Source organism: Ranitomeya variabilis, chromosome 4, assembly GCF_051348905.1.
Source record: "Ranitomeya variabilis isolate aRanVar5 chromosome 4, aRanVar5.hap1, whole genome shotgun sequence".
NCBI classification, from domain to species: domain Eukaryota; kingdom Metazoa; phylum Chordata; class Amphibia; order Anura; family Dendrobatidae; genus Ranitomeya; species Ranitomeya variabilis.
Genome location: NC_135235.1, coordinates 5,004,459 through 5,026,731, shown reverse-complemented (window position 1 = coordinate 5,026,731; position 22,273 = coordinate 5,004,459).

Sequence of the window (22,273 nt, the reverse complement as noted above, 5' to 3'; positions counted from 1 at the left end):
GTTCCCAGTATATGGCAGGTCTTATGGGGTGTTCCCGGTATACGGCAGGTCTTGTGGGGTGTTCCCAGTATATGGCAGGTCTTATGGGGTGTTCCCGGTATACGGCAGGTCTTGTTGGGTGTTCCCAGTATATGGCAGGTCTTATGGGGTGTTCCCAGTATACGGCAGGTCTTGTGGGGTGTTCCCAGTATACGGCAGGTCTTGTGGGGTGTTCCCAGTATACGGCAGGTCTTGTGGGGTGTTCCTAGTATACAGCAGGTCTTGTGGGGTGTTCCCTGTATACAGCAGGTCTTGTGGGGTGTTCCCGGTATATGGCAGGTCTTGTGGGGTGTTCCCTGTATACAGCAGGTCTTGTGGGGTGTTCCCAGTATACGGCAGGTCTTGTGGGGTGTTCCCTGTATACAGCAGGTCTTATGGGGTGTTCCCGGTATACGGCGAGTCTTATGGGGTGTTCCTAGTATACAGCAGGTCTTGTGGCTTGTTCCCTGTATACAGCAGGTCTTGTGGGGTGTTCCCTGTATACAGCAGGTCTTGTGGCTTGTTCCCTGTATACAGCAGGTCTTATGGGGTGTTCCCAGTATATGGCAGGTCTTATGGGGTGTTCCCGGTATACGGCAGGTCTTGTTGGGTGTTCCCAGTATATGGCAGGTCTTGTGGGGTGTTCCCTGTATACGGCTGGTCTTGTGGGGTGTTCCCGGTATACGGCGAGTCTTGTGGGGTGTTCCCGGTATATGGCAGGTCTTGTGGGGTGTTCCCAGTATATGGCAGGTCTTGTGGGGTGTTCCCTGTATACTGCAGGTCTTGTGGGGTGTTCCCGGTATATGGCAGGTCTTGTGGGGTGTTCCCTGTATACAGCAGGTCTTGTGGGGTGTTCCCAGTATACAGCAGGTCTTGTGGGGTGTTCCCTGTATACAGCAGGTCTTGTGGGGTGTTCCCGGTATATGGCAGGTCTTGTGGGGTGTTCCCTGTATACAGCAGGTCTTGTGGGATGTTCCCTGTATACAGCAGGTCTTGTGGGGTGTTCCCAGTATATGGCAGGTCTTGTGGGGTGTTCCTGGTATACAGCAGGTCTTGTGGGGTGTTCCCAGTATACAGCAGGTCTTGTGGGATGTTCCTGGTATACAGCAGGTCTTGTGGGGTGTTCCCAGTATACAGCAGGTCTTGTGGGGTGTTCCCAGTATATGGCAGGTCTTGTGGGGTGTTCCCAGTATATGGCAGGTCTTGTGGGGTGTTCCCGGTATACGGCAGGTCTTGTGGGGTGTTCCCAGTATATGGCAGGTCTTGTGGGGTGTTCCCAGTGTATGGCAGGTCTTGTGGTTTGTTCCCTGTATACAGCAGGTCTTATGGGGTGTTCCCGGTATACAGCAGGTCTTGTGGGGTGTTCCCAGTATACAGCAGGTCTTGTGGGATGTTCCCGGTATACGGCAGGTCTTGTGGGGTATTCCCAGTATATGGCAGGTCTTGTGGGGTGTTCCCAGTATACGGTGGGTCTTGTGGGGTGTTCCCAGTATATGGCAGGTCTTGTGGGGTGTTCCCAGTATATGGCAGGTCTTGTGGGGTGTTCCCAGTATATGGCAGGTCTTGTGGGGTGTTCCCAGTGTATGGCAGGTCTTGTGGTTTGTTCCCTGTATACAGCAGGTCTTATGGGGTGTTCCCGGTATACAGCAGGTCTTGTGGGGTGTTCCCAGTATACAGCAGGTCTTGTGGGATGTTCCCGGTATACAGCAGGTCTTGTGGGGTGTTCCCAGTATACAGCAGGTCTTGTGGGATGTTCCCGGTATACGGCAGGTCTTGTGGGGTGTTCCCAGTATATGGCAGGTCTTGTGGGGTGTTCCCAGTATATGGTAGGTCTTGTGGGGTGTTCCCGGTATACGGCAGGTCTTGTGGGGTGTTCCCTGTATACAGCAGGTCTTATGGGGTGTTCCCAGTATACGGTAGGTCTTGTGGTTTGTTTCCTGTATACAGCAGGTCTTGGAGAGTGTTCCCGGTATACGGCAGGTCTTATGGGGTGTTCCCGGTATACAGCAGGTCTTGTGGGGTGTTCCCAGTATACAGCAGGTCTTGTGGGGTGTTCCCAGTATACAGCAGGTCTTGTGGGATGTTCCCGGTATACGGCAGGTCTTGTGGGGTGTTCCCAGTATATGGCAGGTCTTGTGGGGTGTTCCCAGTATATGGCAGGTCTTGTGGGGTGTTCCCGGTATACGGCAGGTCTTGTGGGGTGTTCCCTGTATACAGCAGGTCTTATGGGGTGTTCCCAGTATACGGTAGGTCTTGTGGTTTGTTTCCTGTATACAGCAGGTCTTGGAGAGTGTTCCCGGTATACGGCAGGTCTTGTGGGGTGTTCCCTGTATACAGCAGGTCTTGTGGGGTGTTCCCAGTATACGGCAGGTCTTGTGGTTTGTTTCCTGTATACAGCAGGCCTTGTAGGGTGTTCCCAGTATATAGAGGGTCTTGTGGGGTGTTCCCAGTATACGGCAGGTCTTGTGGTTTGTCCCAGTATACAGCAGGCCTTGTGGGGTGTTCCCTTCTCACTGTATACACAGAGCACGCAGTATACAGTATATCAGCACCCACCAGCCATAACATTAATACCACAGCCCACTGATGTCACACTGGTTATCTGATGAAGATGAAGGGGAAGCAGGAAAACTGGAGAAGAGCAAAGAGCTTGTGGGGTGTTCCCAGTAAATGTCAGGTATTGTGGGGTGTTCCCAGTAGACAGCAGCTCTTGTAGTTTGTTCCCAGTATACAGCCGGGCTTGTGGGGTGTTCCCAGTATACAGCAGGTCTTATGGGGTGTTCCCAGTATATGGTAGGGCTTGTGGGGTGTTCCCAGTAGACAGCAGGTCTTGTGGAGTGTTCCCAATATATGGTAGGTCTTGTGGGGTGTTCCCAATATACAGCAGCTCTTGTAGTTTGTTCCCGGTATACAGCCGGGCATGTGGGGTGTTCCCAGTAAATGGCAGGTATTGTGGGGTGTTCCCAGTATACGGCAGGTCTTGTGGTTTGTTCCTGGTATACAGCAGACCTTGTGGCGTGTTCCCGGTATACATCAGGTGTTGTGGGGAGTTCCTGGTATACAGCATGTCTTGTGGAGTGTTCCCAGTATATGGCTGGTCTTGTGGGGTGTTCCCCATAAATGGCAGGTCTCGTGGGGTGTTCCCCATAAATGGCAGGTCTTGTGGGGTGTTCCCAGTATACGGGATGTTCCTGGTATATGGTAGGTCTTGCACAGGTATTCTTGCACCTGTGTTGTCGCCATCTTAACTATATGGGTGCACTGCATCCTGATAGTGCATTTGTTTGGAGGCCTGGGCAGGTAAGCATCTCTGCCTTTTTGCTGTGTTTTTGAATTTATGGAGGGTTTTTAAGTCCTCTTTTTGTGCTATTGCTGTTTAGTGTTAAGACTCATAAGCGTGGGGACCCGTGACGAGGGTTACGAGCTTATGTATTTTGGCCAAAATATCAACTAAGGCTGGTTTCACACTTGCGTTTTGATCTGCAGCGTTTTAAACGCATCTGCAAACGCATGAAAAAACGCATGTAAACGTGTACAAACGCAGCGTTTGACCGCGTTTACATGCGTTTTTTCATGCGTTTGCGGTTTTTTTGCGCAAGAAGAGAAATTTCACAATAGCAAAAACAAGATAACCAGACACCACCAATGGGACTGGTGTCAGAGGATACAGAGGGCGTATATGATGGGCTCTCTATATATAGACCCTACGGTTACTGAAATTTTAACAGCTTGCTACTGTATCCTGTGTCATGAGGGATTTTAGCATGGAGAGCTTTTATTTCAACCTGGATTTCAGCTTCAAGATGTTTCTGGCCTGCGCTTTTGCTTGGGAGCAAGACCGAAACCGCGAAAGATGGAGAAGGAGACAACTTAGGCGTTTTTGGAGGCACCCGATTATTGAAGTGCGTGAGAGCCGTGGAGCCTATCACACACTCTATGCCGAGCTGAATGCCAACCCGGAGGAATTCCAGGAGTACACGAGAATGTCGCAAGAATCGTTCCGGGATTTGCTGTCTCGTGTCCAAGGAGCCATACGGCGACAGGACACCCAGCTCAGCTCCGTAGAGCGATTCCACCCGAGGAACGTCTGCTGGTGACATTAAGGTGCGTTCAAAATCTAAACCAATGACAGTCCTAATTTTGGTTATTCTAACATGCTTTTTTTTTGTTTTGTTTTTTCAATTTTTAACCATACCATAAAAAGAGTAGATTGTAATGTTGTTTTTTGTTTGTGTTTTTCTTCTAGATTTCTTGCCACAGGGGAGAGTTTATCTTCCCTCCACTTCCAATACCGGCTTGGAATATCCACCCTGTCCGGAATAGTTGTGGACACCTGTCGGGCTATATGGAATGCACTCTGTGATGAGTTTATACCACTACCCACCATGGACATGTGGCGTGAAATTGCTGACAAATTCTGGAGTGTGTGTGATTTCCCCAACTGTTTAGGAGCGGTGGATGGAAAGCACATCCGCATTATCAAACCTGCCAGAACTGGATCGGAGTTTTTCAACTACAAGAAATATTTTTCTGTAGTGCTCATGGCAATAGCTGATGCGGACTGTCACTTCATCGCCGTGGACATTGGAGATTTAGGCCGTGGCAACGATTCCCAGACTTCCAAGAGCTCGGATATGGGCCGGCGTGTGTATGGGAACAATTTTAATTCCCCCCCTCCACAGCCTCTTCCCAACACTCAAGGCCCACCGCTGCCATTTGTTATGGTTGGGGATGAGGCCTGTGTGGTTCTCCACAATTACATAATGACTAAGGAGCGACCCAACATTGAACTGGATGAACCAGTTGCACACCCACTGCCCGATTTCCAGCATCACCCGCTGCGGTCAACTGCAGCCGTTGGTCTCATGCGGGACCAATTTGCTGCCTTTTTTTATTCAGATATCGGACGTGTGTCATGGCAGGACAATGTTGTGTAAATGTCCTGTTGTATCTTTATCTGTACCAGTAATTTTCTACAATGAAAATAATGTTTCACATTAATAAACTTTAGTGTTGGTTGTGTTGACCGTGTCTCCTATCTTTTTCCTCTCCAAACCAAGATTACCCAAAAACGGGCAGTAAACCATGTCATATCCCCCTTTTTTTTGCATATTCCACACTACAAATGTTAGTAGTGTGTATGTGCAAAATTTTGGCGCTGTAGCTTTTAAAATAAAGGGTTAAATCGCGGAAAAAATTGGCGTGGGCTCCCGCGCAATTTTCTCCGCCAGAGTAGTAAAGCCAGTGACTGAGGGCAGATATTAATAGCCAGGAGAGGGTCCATGGTTATTGGCCCCCCCCTGGCTACAAACATCTGCCCCCAGCCACCCCAGAAAAGGCACATCTGTAAGATGCGCCAATTCTGGCACTTGGCCACTCTCTTCCCATTCCCGTGTAGCGGTGGGATATGGAGTAATGAAGGGTTAATGTCACCTTGCTATTGTAAGGTGACATTAAGCCAGATTAATAATGGAGAGGCGTCAATTATGACACCTATCCATTATTAATCCAATTGTATGAAAGGGTTAAAAAAACACACACATTATTAAAAAGTATTTTAATGAAATAAACACACAGGTTGTTTTAATATTTTATTGCTCCCTCAATCCACCTGAAGACACTCGCTCGGAAAAATAATAAACCAACAATATACATACCTTCCGATGATCTGTCACGTCCCACGAGGTAAATCCATCTGAAGGGGTTAAAATATTTTACAGGCAGGAGCTCTGCTAATGCAGCTGTGCTCGTGCCTGTAAAAACCCCGGGGAATGAAGGTAATGTAGGTCAATGACCTGTATTTACCTTCATTCGCGGTGATGTGCCCCCTGCTGGATGTCCCTAGAACGTGGGAAAATATTTACCAGACTTGAGGTCATATGAGGACATCCAGCAGGGGGCACATCACCGCGAATGAAGCTAAATACAGGTCATTGTACTACATTACCTTCATTCCCTGGGGTTTTTACAGGCACGAGCACAGCTGCATTAGCAGATCTCCTGCCTGTAAAATGATTTAACCCCTTCAGATGGATTTACCTCATGGGACGTGACAGATCATCGGAAGGTATGTATATTGTTGTTTTATTATTTTTCCTTTGTTACAGAACGATGATCTTCAGGTCGATTACCAGTATAATAAAATATTACAACAACCTGTGTCTTTATTTCATTAAAATACTTTGTAATAATGTGTGTGTGTTTTATTAACCATTTCGTACTATTGGATTAATTATGGATAGGTGTCATAATTGGCGCCTCTCCATTATTAATCTGGCTTAATGTCACCTTACAATAGCAAGGTGACATTAACCCTTCATTACCCCATATCCCACCGCTACACGGGAATGGGAAGAGAGTGGCCAAGTGCCAGAATTGGCGCATCTTACAGATGTGCCTTTTCTGGGGTGTCTGGGGGCAGATGTTTGTAGCCAGGGGGGGCCAATAACCATGGACCCTCTCTAGGCTATTAATATCTGCCCTCAGTCACTGGCTTTACTACTCTGGCGGAGAAAATTGCGCGGGAGCCCATGCCAATTTTTTCCGCGATTTAACCCTTAAATTTAATAGGTACAGCGCCAAAATTTTGCACATACACACTACTAACATTTGTAGTGTGGAATATGCAAAAAAAAGGGGGATATGACATGGTTTACTGCCCGTTTTTGGGTAATCTTGGTTTGGAGAGGAAAATTGAATTTCCCGCTTTTAACATATATCGCGCTGAAGTAAATATAAATATATATATATATGTGTGTCTCAATGACACATTATATATATATATATATATATATATATATATATATATATATAGAAACCAGACTTTGGAGCGAAGATCGCCATCGTCCGACCCGATCCCACAGTGAGATCGGGTGGGGTTTTACCAAACCCGACTTTGCCAAAAGTCGACGACTTTTGAAATTGGCCGATCTGTTTCGCTCAACCCTAGTGGTTATACAAGGCAGTTATCTACTCAACAGGTCAGGTGTCATAACTTTTGAGTTTTTGGACACCTGACCTGTTCAGTAGAGGACTGCACTGTATTTCCACCATTTTCTCTTAATACTGCCACACTAGGCATATACAAAAAGAGATTATGGAGATACAGGTTATATTTTTGGGGCCACCTCATATCTGTATACTAAAGACACACATATAGCTGCAGTCTTGTATTTTTAACTACTGGAGATACGTTGTGGCCCAAAAAGTAAGTGTGTGGCCAAGTTTCTTGGTGTGTGTTGGCGGCGGCGATATACACAATAAACCAAACATAATTGTGGCAAATCAAACTTGTTTTATTTTGTTAACAATGTAAAAAACTTATTTTTTTGAACCGCGCTGGCTTGGGGTTGAGTGATGTAAACGGGGGGTGTGAAGAACTGAGGCCTGGCTAGCCGTGGACAACGCAGAGGAGGCAGGAGAAGGAGCAATGAAACTAGAAGGGTCTGGAAGTTCAGGGATAGGGCTTGACACATGAGAGGCTTGAGACACACTGGAAGGGTGAGACAAAACTGACAATACAGACACATCGGTAGGTGAAGGGGGAGGAATAATAAGAGTTTTTTGTTTTTTTCTTTTCTGATTTTTTTTTGGCTTTGCCTGGTAGGGGGACATCTTGGTGGGCTCATATGCTGTAGCGTGGTGGCGGGAGACCCGTCAGGGTCCGGCTGCACTGTCTCACAGTCCATTGCGCTTGTCGAGCGCTCGCCCATGCCAGAGTCCTGCTGCGTAGTGGTGGGGGTGAAACATAAAGCCCTGCCAGGGTCCTGCTGCATCGTGGTGGGTCCGGTCCTGAAAGCCACGCCAGGGTCCTGCTGCATCGTGGTGGGTCCGGTCCTGAAAGCCACGCCAGGGTCCTGCTGCATCGTGGTGGGGCCGGTCTGAAAAGCCACGCCAGGGTCCTGCTGCATCGTGGTGGGTCCGGTCCTGAAAGCCACGCCAGGGTCCTGCTGCATCGTGGTGGGGCCGGTCCGAAAAGCCACGCCAGGGTCCTGCTGCATCATGGTGTCAGTGAAGGAGGTCCAAGCCGGAGCAGCGGTGGTCACGGTGGTGGCGGTGGGATGTCCAACTGCACTCGTCATGGTGTTGGCACTGTAGTGGAGTCCGCCTGTGGAAGGAATTGAGATGGCCATGCAGTGGTATGCAGCAGAGGTCGGCATGGAGGTTAATCGTGACAGTGACGGCACAGTTGGATATGCCCCCACTGTCTGCTGTAAATAACAACTCTGCTGCATAGCCTGCACAAAAGCAGCATTGCAGGCCTGCATAACACTGAGCTGGAGATCAGGGCTAAGGTGTTCCGACATGCCCTGCTCAATTTGGTTGAAAAAATGATGAGCTGGCCTCTGGAGGTCGGCTTTAACTTGATCAAGGCTTTTGGCGACCTCCTGGATACGGCAATTCAAGAGGTTATGAGAAACATCCATTCGGTCACCTAAAGCCTTGATTGCTTCGTGTAAAACCGAGCTCAAGTGCAAAAACTCGGGCATGAGTGACCTGTCCGAAGCCCTCTGTTGCTGCCGGGATGAGCCCCAAAAAAAAGGGTGCACTGGAAGAGGACTGCGAAAGGGGAAGACCTGATGGGCCAGCTCCCTGGTCTCCAGTTAGTGTGGAAGGCCCACCTGCTGCTGCGCTGCTGGATGGCTGGGACGGGTCCGTGGCTGTCGGATTAAGGACCGCTCCAGAACCTGGGCCGACAGTCGTGCTGTGTGTGCTGTGAAAAAAGAAAACAGAAAATTAATACCAAAAAATAACCAGACGCTAAATCCTGTGGAATTTTAAAATACAGATTATGTCAATACAATACAACCAAAAGCATGTGAGAAAAACTTACGTTCTCTGGACAAGGACCGGTCTTAAAAATGACAGCACGCGATTATATTTGTACAGTCTGATCCTTGCTCCTGAACCACTGGCAGCACGACTCTCTTGGCACAGGGCCTTGTTGAAGCGGTCCTTCATGGAACGCCAACGTGTTTTGACTTTGTCCACTGTTAAAAAAAAATATATATATATATGGTCAGGACATGGAATTTTTGACGTTCAAAGACAACTGTGTGTGATGAGAGAAACTCCGGAAAGTTTCTTTCATCACACACAGTCAAGAGAACACGGCAAAGGTCTCTGCTGCTTCACACTGCAGTGCAATACTTACCAAATGCACTACAGACCCGTGGCGTGGCATTGTCCCATCCATCCCACAACGCTTGGGCCACCTCATTCCACAGACGTCGGAGAGTGGTGTTGATCGAATTCAGTGGATCCCGGCTGTCCCACAACGGAACTCGCTCCTAGACCAGGTTTATTAGGAGGTAGTTTTCAATAAGGTCATTGTCCCGTCGTGAAACCTAAAAATTAAAAACAATCATTACAGTTTGCTCAATCACATTAGGAAAAGAAAGAGAACAGATGATGAGAAATGGCATGAATACGAAAGTAAACATACAAAAGGATTCCATAAGAAAAATGTAAAGATATACGAGTGTAAAGAATGGAAGATTCCAGAATTTTACAATGAGGACAGTCAGCCATGTATACATACCCGCTGCCGTCTTCCCACCGGACCTTGACTCCGCTGCTCCTGCCCGGTCTGTGCCTCAGTAGAAGTGCTCTAAAAAAAAAGGAAAAATCAAATTGTCACATGTGTCGATGTACAGTGAATACTTACCAATCTGACGAGGCAAATGCTCACCTCACTGACATGCTCCACTTCCGACTGACGTGGTTCAAACTCCTCACCAGATGAAGACTCCGAAGAAGACATTCTGAGGCATGTAGAAAGAAAGAAATGGAAGAAATTAGGACATGTAGAGCCAAAAAATAGAAAATAAAGGCATTGGTAGGATATACTCACATTGAGCTGGGTCTTGTCCTCCAAAATGCGGCCTGACAGTGTCTTGTCTTCTTGAGAGTCTGATGAGAAGTGTCTGGAAACTTTCCCCAACCTCCCTTTTATCACCTTGTTGGCAGGGGTTGTCTTATCAGTGTCTAGACATGGTTATCTTAATTGAAACGCATGCGTTCAAAAACGCATGCAAACGCATGTACGCAAAAACGCATGCGTTTCCATAGACATCAATGTATTTTTTGACGCAAATCAAATGCAAATGAACGCATGCGTTTTTTTTTTTTTGCGGCAAAAAAACGCCTCTAGAAATTACTACTGTACATGTTGCATTTCTGCGACAGAACGCATGCAGCAATGTTAAACATAGGGGAAAAAAACGCATGCGTTTTTTTCAGTACAAACGCTGCAGATCAAAACGCAAGTGTGAAACCAGCCTAATACCTCACATTTTTTATATGTGTTTTTTGCACTTTATTTTTCAGGGTGCAGTTGAGCCCATTCGGTCTTGTAAACGGTGGTGTCTGTTCACATGGGATGCATTTGGATAGCGCTGAGCAGCCCGCCTGATCTAATAGAAGGGTGTAACTAATAGGCTGTTAACCTGGATGCTGTGCATTACCATAGTGTGAACAGCGCCGCATACAAGTCTTCCTTGTCCATTAATATACCAAGCAACCGCCCCCTCCATGGATTGGTAGGCTGTGAGCGGTTGTCTCATCGGTATTCTTGCACCCGTGTTGCCGCCATCTTAACTATATGGGTCCACTGCATCCTGATAATGCATTTGTTTGGAGGCCTAGACAGGTAAGCATCTCTGCCTTTTTGCTGTGTTTTTGTGTTCTCAGTACACGACATGTCTTATGGGGTGTTCCTCGTATATGGCAGATCTTGTGGGGTATTCCCGGTATAAGGCAGATATTGTGTGGTGTTCCAGGTATACAGCAGGTCTTGTGGGGTGTTCCCGATATACGGAATGTCTTGTGGGGTGTTACCGATATACATCAGGTCTTGTGGGGTGTTTCCAATATATACTAGGTCTTGTGGGGTGTTCCCGGTATATGGTAGTTCTTGTGGGGTGTTCCTGGTATACGGCAGGCTTTGTGGGGTGTTCCTGGTGTACAGCAGGTCTTGTGGGGTGTTCTCAGTATACGGCAGGTCTTGTGGTGTGTTCCCTGTAAATGGCAGGTTTTGTGGGGTGTTCCTAGTAAATGGCAGGTCTTGTGGGCTATTTCCGGTATATGGCAGGCCTTATGGGGTGTTCCCGGTATACATCAGGTGTTGTGGGGTGTTCCTGGTATACAGCAGGTCTTGTGGAGTGTTCCCAGTATACGGCAGGTCTTGTTGGGTGTTCCCGGTAAACGGCAGGTCTTGTGAGGAGTTCCCCATAAATGGCAGGTGTTTTGGGGTTTTCCCGGTATACGGCATGTCTTATGGGGTGTTCGTGGTATATAGCATGTCTTGTGGAGTGATCCCAGTATACGGCATGTCTTATGGGTTGTGTCTTTGAGCGGATTTTTTTGATCAGTGAAGATGACAACCTGATGAACAGCTCCCTCAAGGAGATGCCGCCACTCCTGCAGAGCTAACTTGATTGCCAACAATTCACGATCTCCTACAGAATAATTTATTTCCGAGGTGGAAAAAACCTTGGAGAAGAAACCACAGGTAACCATCCGACCAGTAGATGACTTCTGGGTGAGAACTGCTCCAGCACCTATAGAAGAAGCGTCTACCTCAAGAAAAAATTGTTGATCAGAATGCAGACGATAGAGAACAGGTGCGTAAGAAAAAGCCTGTTCTAGAGAAACAAAAGCCTTCTCTGCCTCGGAAGTCCATTCCTTGGCGTTCGCGCCTTTACGGGTCAAGCTCGAGATGGGTGCCACTCGGGTGGAGAAGTGTGAAATAAACAAACAGTAATAGTTGGGGAACCCCAGGAAGCGTTGTATGGCTTTCAGGCCGGATGGACAAGGCCATTTTAGGATAGCGGAGACCTTCTCCGGATCCATCTTTAAACCTGTGGACGAGACTATGTAGACTATGTATCCAAGGAAGGGCAGAGAAGCTTGTTCAAATAGACACTTTTCAAATTTAGCATAAAGTCTGTTCTCCCTGAGTCTTTGTAAGACCAGACGTACTTGTCTCCGATGAGAGGCTAAATCTGCAGAGAAGATCAGGATGTCGTCCAGGTAAACGACAACACATGAATAAAGCAAATCTCTGAAAATATAATTTAAAAATTCCTGAAAAACTGCGGGTGCATTGCTTAGGCCGAACGGCATTACCAGGTATTCGTAGTGTCCATCCCGGGTGTTAAAGGCGGTTTTCCACTCGTCTTCCTCACGAATGCGTATCATGTTATAAGCTCCTCTGAGATCCAGTTTGGTGAAGATTTTAGAACCCCTAAGCCGGTCAAACAACTCAGAAATTAGTGGCAACGGATACCTGTTCTTTACCGTAATCAGATTCAGCCCCCTGTAATCGATACAGGGCCATAGAGATCCATCTTTTTTCTTCACGAAGAAGAATCCTGCTCCGGGTGGCGAGGATGACTTCCGGATAAATCCCCTGGCCAGGTTCTCCTGAATGTATTCAGACATGGAGTGAGTCTCTGCTTGAGAAAGAGGATAGATTTGCCCTCGAGAAGGAGATGTTCCGGGGAGCAGATCAATGGGGCAATCATACGACCTGTGCGGAGGTAATCTCTCGGCTTCCTTTTTCCCAAAGACGTCAGCGAAGGACCAGTAAGAAGACGGTAGACCCGGCAGGACAGTAGGCTGGACTGGAGGGAGGACATGACAGGGGTGATACACCGATCCAAGCAGTAGTCTCCCCAGATCAGAACCTCTCCCGTCTTCCAATTTAAGACTGGTTTATGTATCTGAAACCAAGGTAGGCCTAAAAGCAGGGGGTGAGACGAATCTGGCAACACATAAAAGCAGATTCTTTCAGAATGCGTTGAACCTACGCAGAGTTCCAAAGGCTCAGTCTGGAACCAAACGGTCTCGGACAGGGGTTTGCCATCCACGGATGTCACCTGCAATGGCTCCAGAAGGCGCTGGACTGGAATCTGATAACGATCCACTAGCACCTGCTGAATGAGATTTCCAGCAGCTCCGGAATCCAGGTGACAAAGTTCCAAAAATTTTACTTTGCCAAAGACCATGTTGAGTTTTTTGCAGTGAAGGAAAGATGATCCTTACCTAGGGTAGCCTCTCCTACAGACCCTAGGCACTGGAGTTTCCCAACTTCTTTGAACAAGTGTAGATATAATGCTTGGAACTGCCACAGTAGAAACAGCTCCCCTCCAGGCGGCGTGCCGCTCCTGACGGCGGTTGCCCAAGCTTACTCGATCCACTTCCATAACCATAGGTGAGGAAAATGAGGAGGTCGATGATTTAGGATTATTAGAAACCTGATGATTGGACCCCTTTTCACATTTGGTCTCCTTGGATCGTTCTTGAAACCGTAGATCTATCCGAACTGCCAGGGAAATCAGATCATCCAGAATTGTAGGTACGTCCCGTCCCGCCAGCTCATCCTTAATTCTTCCAGAAAGGCCCTGTCAGAAGGTAGTCACAAAGGCTTTGTTGTTCCAGGATAATTCAGACGATAGGGTACGAAACTGCACTGCATACTGAGCCACTGTAAGATCCTCCTGCCGTAGTCGAAGAAGAGCCGAAGCAGTCGACGTAGCACGACCGGGTTCATCGAAGGTCCTGCGAAATGCCTCTAGAAAGGACTGAAGATTAGAAACCATAGGATCCATTCTCTCCCACAGCGGATTCAACCAGGCAAGAGCCTCTCCATCCAGGTGGGACATGATGAAACCCACCTTTGCCCAACCAGAAGCAAACATATGCCCCAGGAGTTCAAAGTGCAACGTGCACTTGTTAATGAACCCCCGACACTGAACAGGATCGCCACGAAAGCAAGTAGGAGTTGCCAGATGAGGCCCTTTATTTGCAGTACAGCTAGATAGCTGAATACCTGTAGCAGAGACAGGTGCAGTCGAGGAGACCAGGGTATCCATGCGAGCAGACACGTTGTGCAGAAAAGTCATGATCTTATCCTGTTGATCCTTCAGATGGATAACTTCTTGACATTGCTCCGGCCATGGAACCCGCTGGATCCCACACTCTGCCGGCCGTGGACCTATCTGTAACGAATGGAAGCGGAGGCACAGAAGTTGAAGTTCACATTCGCTTTTATTAAGGTTTAGCGTGGAACCTCTGGGCCACGGTCCACGGGGCTCCGAAGGGGGCATGACTACGTGAGTCCCAGACACCCGTGGTAAGTCCCCTCTAACAGGGTCAGAATGGTATGCCTGGGGGACACAGGTGCTACCTCCAGTTAGACCCCGGACTCGTGGTAGCTGTCCCAGCGGGACAAACGGACAAGCAGGGTTAGCGGGAGACGTGGAGCTAACCAGGTGAAACCGGGTATACAGATAGAAGCTGGTTCCAGCGGTACTGGCGCTGTCCGGAGATGAGGATGGCAGATTGGCGGGATGAGACGGAACTGGCGTTGACAGAGCGAACGTTGTCCAAGATAGCCGGGTAACTGATAGCTGATGATCTGTGGAAACAGTGTTAGCAGAGCACTGGCAGAGAACTTTCAGAAACTGAAGCACATGCTGACAGGAACCGAAAGAAGCAACCATAGATACTTGTTGCTCCGGCATTAAACAATAGCATTGAACAACACGCCATTGGCCAGAAGCATATTTTTTAAAATGAGCGCTGTCTCTTTAAGAGACCGGGAGCAAGCGCACGCCTGGCCTAAGCACTCTGCCTGAGAACCTGCTGGCAGCATGCCAGGAAGAAGGAGAGGAAGGAGAGGCAGAAGCTGCATCCTGACAGCCTGGAGCCAGCACAGGGGACCCCGCAAAGGTACAGAGACCGGACCAGGTGTAACAGGTTGTTCCTGGTATACAGCATGTCTTGTGGAGTGTTCCCAGTATACGGCAGGTCTTGTGGGGTGTTCCCGGTAAACAGCAGGTCTTGTGAGGTGCTCCCCATGAATGGCATTCCCGATATACGGCATGTTTTGTGGGGTGTTCCTGGTATGTGGCAGGTTTTGTGGGGTGTTTCCGATATACAGCAGGACTTGTTGGGTGTTCCCAGTATACAGCAGGTCTTTTGAAATGTTCCCGGTGTACAGCGAGACTTGTGGGGTGTTTCCAATATATACAGCAGGTCTTGTGGGGTGTTCCCAGTATACGGTGGGTCTTTGTTTTGATGGTATAGACCGTGCTTTCAACAAACTTTCTATAAATCATTAGTTAAAGTGAATTTAAGAACCTTTGTGATGCATCTTATCAGGGAAATGCTCTTCCTTCTCCACTTCTCAGACACTTCTTCCCTCGCTCTGACTGCTGAACTTGTCTTCCACTAGGTGAAGTCCACCTTACTCAGAGGAGATGGACAGATGGACTGAGCTCCTTATAATCTATTGAGAGAAGAGTGTGAAGAGCAGGAGGAGGAAACAAGCAGAGGGAGAAACAGAAACATTATGATCAACGTTCTAACAAAGCTGATTGTCACACAGACAGCTCGGCTCAGAGACAACTCGGCTCGCACACAGCTCTGCTCATAGACAGTCTGGATCACACACAGCTCTGCTCAGAGACAGCTCGGCTCGCACACAGCTCTGCTCAGAGACATCTCGGTTCAGAGACAGCTCAGTTCAGAGACAGCTTGGCTTGCAGACAGTTCGGCTCAGAGATAGCACAGCTCGCACACAGCTCGGCTCAGAGACAGCTTGGTTCAGAGACATCTCGGCTCGCAGACAGTTCAGCTAAGGCTACTTTCACACTGTCACGATTCCTCACCTCTGCCGCCAATGTCACGGATTCACACCGTGACCGTCACCCCTACGTCATGGATCGGGGTGACTTTAGGCCAACAGACGGCTATCACATGTGCAGGGGGCTTATCTTAGTTATCCCTCCACTGCTACAATGTGATGAAAAACACACAAGGTTATTGACCTCTTAGTTTACAGCAGGGGCTTATTTTAGGTATCCCACTGCTCTTCAATATACCACGAACTGCAGGGATTTATGTATATCCCGCTTACAATTCCACTTGAAACCTGCAGCTCTCTGGCGCCCCCCTTTTGTCAGGTCAGATTAGGTACTGCACCTAGAATAATTAGTCACCAGAAAGGCTGCCTGCTATGTACTGGCTATTGGGCATGCTGCAGCGAGGCAATTTAACTACTCTCGCTCAGGCAGGAGCAATAATTATCAATGTCGCCGTCGCTACAACGACTCCCAAAGGCACAGTGCACGGTATTGCTGCCACCAGCTTCGATTAAATGGGTCCGAAGCAAACCCAAAACAGTAGCATAATTCCCTTCAGAAGGCTTAAGGTACGTTTTAGAACAGGAAGAACGAACTAGTATTAAATATTATACTCCATAAAAGGTTTAAGGCAGTGTTTATAAACAGTTATATAAAGATGTTACAATATGAGACAATTGCAAATATGTACAAGGTAATTATAACATAAAGGAATTAAATGAGAAAAGGTAAAACTCACATGTTCTCAGTTCATTTCAGGCAACTAGGCTAGTGGGTGGAGTTCCCATATGTCCCAATGCATTAGGACTGGCATTCAGGCTTCCCAGGTCAAAACTCACTCTCCTGGGGGCCTGGCAGTGGCAGAAACTTATAAACCGCAGCCCGTGACATCACCAACAGGGCTGGCTTCCACAGTCCCTCCTATCTCTTCAGTCTTAGTAAATTTAACACAAGTTTGTATAATGCCTGTATCTCCGCTACCGAACATGTCATAGTCATAACAAACCCAGCATTCATCTCATATTAATGTTGGCATTCTATTGAGATCAAATATGTCCTATTTGTGATGCATAATTACAGAGAAATCCCTACTTTTTACCTGATGGAGTTAGAAGCTCCTGCTTACAGTGATGGATAGATGCGCCGATGGACTTTCACAAACTGGACCCATCATTTTCCTAGACAAAACCGTGGGCCCAATATCTTATTATATTAGAACAAAGACCCTCATAGATTCTAGAGACTTCTAATCCAGCTCTAGCTGGAGGAGAGTTTGAGCTTACCCAAGCGATCGTAAAAATTCTTTTGGAAGGGGCATGAGGGATTTGGGAGCTGAAAGTCAGGAATGCAGCAAGAAGCCATAAAAGCTCTTCTACACAGACATTCAGAAACGCAGGGAAGGGGGGGTTTAGCCCGCAGCTTTTGGGACCATGGTTAGATGTGCAATAATCTCTCAGCTATGGTTTTTTACATTATCGGACATACATTTTCCTTACACAAACTAGCGTCGTATCGCATCCGCTGCCCCATTGTGAGGTGCGGGTAGGCGGGGGCAGAGTTCCGGCCGCGCATGCGCGGTTGGAAATGCTGCAGACGACGCACTAAAAAATGTTACATGCAACGTTTTTTGGTGGCGATGGTCCGACGCAACACGAAGCAACCGTCGCACGATGGTTGCGACGTGTGGCAATGCGTCGCTAATGCAAGTCAATGGAGAAAAAACGCATACTGCAAGCACTTTTGCAGAATGCGTTTTTTCTACAAAACGACGCATAGCGACGTGCAGTGCATGACGCTAGTGTGAAAGCAGCCTTAGAGACAGGTTGGCTCGCAGACAGCTCAGCTCAGAGACAGCTCGGCTCACAGATAGCTCAGCTCAGAGACAGTTCGGCTCGCACACAGCTCAGCTCGCAGACAACTGAACTCAGACACAGCTCAGCTCACACACAGCTTGGCTCAGAGACAGTCTGGCTCACAGTCAGATTGGCTCACAGATAGCTCGGCTCAGAGACAGCTCGGCTCGCATGCCACTCAGCTAGCAGACAGCTCAGCTCGCACACAGATCAGCTCGCAGACAGCTCAGGTCAGAGACAGCTCGGCTCGCACACAGCTCAGTTCAGAGACAGCTTGGCTCGTAGACAACTCGGCTCAGAGACAGATTGGCTCACACACAGCTCGGCTCAGAGACAGCTCAGCTCAGAGATAACTCATCTTGCACACAGCTCAGCTCAGTAATAGCTCAGCTTGCAGACAGCTCAGCTCAGAGACAGTTCGGCTCGCACACAGCTCAGGTCGCAGACAGCTGAGCTCAGATACAGCTCAGCTCAAACACAGCTTGTCTCAGAGACAGTCTGGCTCACAGTCAGATCAGCTCACAGATAACTCGGCTCAGAGACAGCCCGGCTCGCACACAGCTCAGCTCAGAGACAGCTCAGCTCGCAGACAGCTCACTTCAGAGACAGCTTGGCTCACACACAGCTCAGATCAGAGACAGCTCGGCTCAGAGATAACTCAGCTTGCACACAGCTCAGCTCAGAAGCAGCATCTGATTGCTTGTACTCCTGCGCTAAGACGAAGCACTTCTCCTTTTTAATGGTGTTTATTTCTTTTGGCCAATCAGGGGTTAATCGGCCATGTTGGAAACTCTGAGCTCTCAGCAAAGCTCAGTTAGCCACTCCTTTCCCCTTTATAATCTCAGTCTTGATTCAAACCCATTTCAGAGCTAGCATTTGCTGCATGGCTTAGGAGGAGAGGTGTTCATATGAGAAGGAGAGTTGGAGGAGCTATTAGTGACTGTTGCTTGGTTTGTATGTGTGGTAATTCCCTATCCTTCTCTATTTTGGTTTATTCCCCCATCCTCGATGCCCCGATGCATTCCTCTGTTATTTGTGACTGAATATTTGTATGCCTGTAGTTTTCAGTTTACCCTTGTTTGTGTAGCCTTGTTTGTCGGGTTGGTGTAATGCAGTGCACAGTAACGCCCCTCTTCCTTGGGTTGGGGAAGAGAACAGATGGAGGGCTGATTCAGCAGATAATGCAAGGGTGGAGGTCCCCACATCTTCAGAAGTATCCCGGATAATAGGGCGAGCTAGGGAGCCCCCTAGTGTCAGGGACAGGGAAGGAGCCCGTGGTCCCAGGTCACTCGACTACTGAGTCGTGACAAAGCTCAGTTCTGCTTTATAGTGTCTTCTATGTTGCTGCAGCTTGTCTCTGTGAGAGAATGAAAAGCAGGAATCCCTCTCTGAATTCCCTGCCATGTATGGGGGGAGATCACCGCAGCTCCTCTCCTTCCCCAGCAAAACCAATAAAACGTTGGACCTCCTTAACGTTCTTGGGTACCGGCCAGTCAAGGATAGCCTGAATCTTACCAGATTCCATGTTCAGTCCCTGGGGAGAGATGATATAACCTAAGAACTGTATCTCAGAACGATGGAACTCACATTTCTCCAGCTTAATATACAGATGGTTCTATTTCAGACATCTTAAAACAGTTTTGTCATGTTCTTCATGTTCCTGTAAAGAGTCAGAAAAGATTAGTATATCGTCCAAATAGATCACCACAAACTGGTCCAACAAATCTCTGAAAATGTCATTAGCAAGGTGTTGAAACGTTGCAGGGGCGTTACAAAGCCCGAAGGGCATCACAACATATTAAAAGTGTCCATACCGGCATCTGAATGCTGTCTTCCACTCATCCCCTGGACGAATACGCACCAAATTATAAGCCCCACGATGATCCAGTTTAGAGAACACCTTAGCATGTCGGACTCTTTCCAGTAATTTGGGAATCAGAGGCAAAGGGTAACGGTTTCGTACGGTTTCCTTATTGAGTTCCCGATAGTCAACACAGGGTCTCAGGGTCCCATCCTTCTTTTTTACAAAAAATATAGGTGCCCCTGCTGGTGAGGAAGAAGGACGTATGAAGCCTTTGGCCAGATTTTCATCAATATACTCCTTTAAGGCTTGAAGCTCAGGTGCCGCCAAAGGGTATACGTTACCAAAAGGAATAGCTGCCCCAGGAAGCAGCTCAATGGGACAGTCGCTCATAATGCCTGTGTGGAGGAAGCTGATCTGCATTCTTCTTGTCACAGATGTCAGAGAACTCTTTATATGCTGGAGGTAAAGAAAATACCTGTACATGTGGTTCCGTAGCCGTGGACTCAGGGACAGCTTCTGTTAACGCTGAGTTGCTCATTGTTGGAAAGATAATCTCCTTGGTCTCCCAGTTGATAATTGGGTTCTGAGAACGCAATCAAGGAATGCCTAAAATCACAGGAAAATGAGGAGAAGAAATTAGCAAGAAAGAAAGTTGCTCCTGATGATTAGGCTCCAACAAAATTTCAAGGGGTACGGTCTCCTGATCCACAGGCCCAGAGATTAAAGGTGACCCATCCACTGTTTCCATGGTAATTGGAGAAGCACTTTGCTGAATTTCAATACCATGTTCCTTGGCAAATGTGATATCCATGAAATTGCCACCTGCACCATAGTCAATCATAGCTGCACTGGAAATCCACTGTCCTGAACACAGGATCTTAATAGGGAGAGAACAGTGAGAGTTCTTTTCCTTAAGCTCCTTGGGGGGTGAAGTCATAGAAAGTGAATGGAATACAGCGTTTAAAGGCAGGCTACATTCAGAGATGTCAGATTCATCATCACAGTTGTCATACTCCCCTACTGCTGCTAGCACCTTGTCAGGCCGTCTAGGACACTTAGGTCAATTGATCAAGAAGTGGTCAGACTCGCCGCAGTAGAAACATAGACTTTCACGAAGGCGATGCTCCCGGCGCTCATTGATCTCACGCCTCTGAACGGAATCAATTTGCATGGGCACCGCCTCCTCCTCCCGAGATGTTTTACCTGCAGGCTCTTTGGAAGGAAGGGAAAAGTTAGAAATACGGTTATATGCAGCAAACTTCTCCTGCCTACGCTCAGTAAGGCAAATGTCTATGCGCACACAATGCTGTATAAATGTCTCTAGCTCTTGTGGTGACTCATAGCGAGCTAGTTCATCATTTACTATACTAGACAGACCCCTTTTAAAAATAGGCAATTGTGCATAACTGTCCCAATTGGTATCTACCTCTAATCTCCTGAATTCAGTAGCATACTCGATAACAGAACGTTTAGCCTGGCGTAAAGACAATAGAGCAGATTCACCGGTAGCATGGTGATTAGGGTCATCAAACTTTAATGCCATAGCGGCCAAGAAATCATCCAAGTTATTTAACCGTGGGTCATGAGACTCAATCATCGGATTCACCCAGGCGAGCGCTCGTGCGGTCAGCAGCATTATTACACACAATACTTTGGATCTATCATTAGGAAAACGGTCAGCATGCACATCAAAACATAGCATACATTGATTCACAAAGCCACAAAATTTGTCGCGATCACCATTAAATCTGAATGGGGGCAACTTAGGTGGGCTAGCTGGTGGCGGTTGCCCAGAGGGTAAAGTCGCTTGTGCAGCTATTTGCGTGCTTATGTCCTGAAAAGCCCATCCATACTGGGACTCTATGCCGGCAAGGTTGTTTTCCTGGGCTGCCATGCGGGTGCTTAAGTCCTGCAAAGTCTGTCCAAACACTTGTTGATTGTGTTCAAAGCTTCCAAACTTCTTTTGCAGACCTTCCACATCTTTCTGCAGTGATCTAATTATGGAAAACACCTGCTTTAATCTGCTCTCTGCAGTCATTGTTCCAGCAGTCTCCTCTTTTCTGGCTAGAGTATCCTGTAATAATTATAGGGGATAACTCAGGAGACTCTGCATGGAACAAGACAACTACAGGACACAGTTTTATAAGTGGTAAAGTCTATATTATCACACGGTGATTCAAACAGGTGCAGAGAGAAACTCAAGTCCACAACACTTGCTGTAAATATTAAACGCAGCTTAGCAGTCTATAGGAAACTTCAGAGGAAAATGCAATCACGCAGAAAGTCTATGAAGCACAATTATTCTTGAGGATACTTGACACAAATAAGTCCTTGTTTTAGTCGAAATACAGATAGATATGCTTATAAGGCAGTTCAAATAATATCTTAGCTCAACCAGGGAGGCCTGGGTAAAAGTCTCAGGTTGTTGCAGAGCAGCAACAGCTTACATATCCAGCAAATGCAGATGGAAGTAAACAGGAGCAGCAGATGAAGGAGGATTACTGAAAACTGGTGTATGCAGCAGGAACTCAGAGCAGAGTAGCAGGATCACCACACAGGTTCACAGGAGCAGGTATATAGCCAGGGAGTCACCAGAGTCAGGAGCTGGATGCAAGGCAGAATACTCTAGCACAGACTAAAGGCTGATGTGGAGTTTTATAGCAGGAAGACACAGTGCACATGAGACCAAAGACGTCATCTGGGAAAAGGGCAGTAATGCACAAAAGGTAATAAAAAATGTTCAGAGTCCTGACAGTTGGGCTCATAAAGTACAGTAGCCTGCACCCTTATCAGCCACTCTAGCATATGGACTAGGCTCAGCGGAAGGAACTGGAGACCGACCGCTGCCGCCAGAAGATGGGGCATTGATGCCCGCAGGACCTTCCTGGAAAAGACATCGCACCAGCCATTGCTGGCGCTATTGAGTTCCCAGCAGGTGTTACAGTTTG